Here is a 1,701-nt window from a genome sequence, read left to right as displayed (position 1 = left end):
TAAAAGGGCTTTTGCTATCCATAGCACAGAGCTGCTTCACAGCTGCTCTGCGGAATCGCTATCAAGAGATTTCGGAAGCATAATTTTTGGCAAATTGGATGTCAGACTGCTGCTGCAGTGACACCCTAATTACATTTTTATATTTTAAAAAACAAATAATTCAAATATAACTACAAGACAACACACATTAAAATGTCTATGGCTTGAACAGATTTGCAAGGTAATAATGATCTTTACACTAAATAGTTTGATGTGCTAAAGTACACTAGTAAAGAAGGAGTTACCTCAAGAGAAACAAAAGAAAGGGTGTCTGATACAAGTTTCTGTGCATGCTTCCTCATGATATTACCTACATTAAATGTTAGCTTTTTGTCTTTTGTAAACCAGGTGAAGCTGAATTAGGTCATTATTTTTATTTTGTTTCTTAAGAGTATAGATTATTTGACTTATTAAATTTATATTTATCATCATATCTTACTGGGAGGGGTAGGAGATAAGGTAGGAGAACTTCCAGCCCATTCAGCAGAGCACTGATTTTGACGCGAGTGTGTGGTAAGATGGGTAGAGATAGACCAAATACTGCCTGTGAGAGAGGACGTCTATCTGCAGTGGGTGATGCAGACGTAGATTGTGCAGGTGTAGTATATTCTGATGAACTGTTAGACAAAGTTGATGTGTATGTGATCTGGCTGTAGAAATAAATTACATAATAATAATAATAATGCTTTATAAACAATACAAAGAATTTATATAATAATATTCTTATAATTATGATTTGACTAATAGAAAAATAACACCATCAGTTTTAAATTTATATGCTTTTCTTGTTCACTGGGGGACTCCAGTTTAATTCTATTAATCATCCATGGGCTATGAATACTGACGCATCCCATCGTAATATTTTACGACATTGTGAGTAGGTCATGAGTATCATCTACTTGTTAATCTATTTTCCATCTGTCATTTCATTTGACTTACTGCTTTGAGACTCTGTGGAGTGGAATTTTGAAATTGTAGACTGCATAACTCGGAGAGCTTCAAATGTTGAAGAGAAGGATCTTCTTTAGCTTCATCAATTGTGTTTGTTATTTGTCTCAATATATCAGGTAATTCAGATACTTGAGCTAATGCATCCTAATAACATATTAAGAGTAAGTGGTTAATAGGGTATGTAGTAATGGTTAATAGGGTATGTAGTAATGGTCAATTGGGTATGTAGTAATGGTCATTGGGTATGTAATAACAGTCAATTGTTATGTATAAATGGTCAATTCGTTATGTAGTATAATATGGTCGATAAGGTATGTAGTATATATGGTCGATAAGGTATGTAGTACATATGGTCGATAAGGTATGTAGTACAATATGGTCAATAGAGTAGGTCGTACAATATGGTCGATAAGGTATGTAGTACAATATGGTCAATAGAGTAGGTCGTACAATATATGTCAATAGGGTATGTAGTACTATTGTCAATAGCTAAATCATGGGAACAACAGGTGTACAATGGACAATGGGATAAGTGATACAATCGTCATTAAGTGGTTAAATTATGCTATGGTTATCATGTGAATGTTATCAACTCACCTCTTTGAGGTTAGGTATCAAATTTAACAATGTAGTATGTATAATTGATAGTTCTCTACCTAAGTCAATATGGTAAGGGCCCCACTCAACAACAGGTAGCTGTCGGGAACTGGA

The 1,701-nt window shown here is 34.2% G+C and overlaps 1 non-coding gene across 1 annotated transcript; it reads left to right on the top strand.

Annotated features, from left to right (window-relative positions):
• LOC121392013 lies at positions 1–128 on the top strand. The gene has a single exon (XR_005960401.1). It is a non-coding gene; the product is annotated as a U11 spliceosomal RNA (small nuclear RNA).
• The last annotated feature ends 1,573 nt before the right edge of the window (positions 129–1,701 follow it).

Source organism: Gigantopelta aegis, unplaced genomic scaffold (genome assembly GCF_016097555.1).
Source record: "Gigantopelta aegis isolate Gae_Host unplaced genomic scaffold, Gae_host_genome ctg3260_pilon_pilon, whole genome shotgun sequence".
NCBI classification, from domain to species: Eukaryota; Metazoa; Mollusca; class Gastropoda; order Neomphalida; family Peltospiridae; genus Gigantopelta; species Gigantopelta aegis.
Note: the sequence above shows the minus strand (reverse complement) of the source record. Positions and strands in the feature narration are given on the sequence as shown.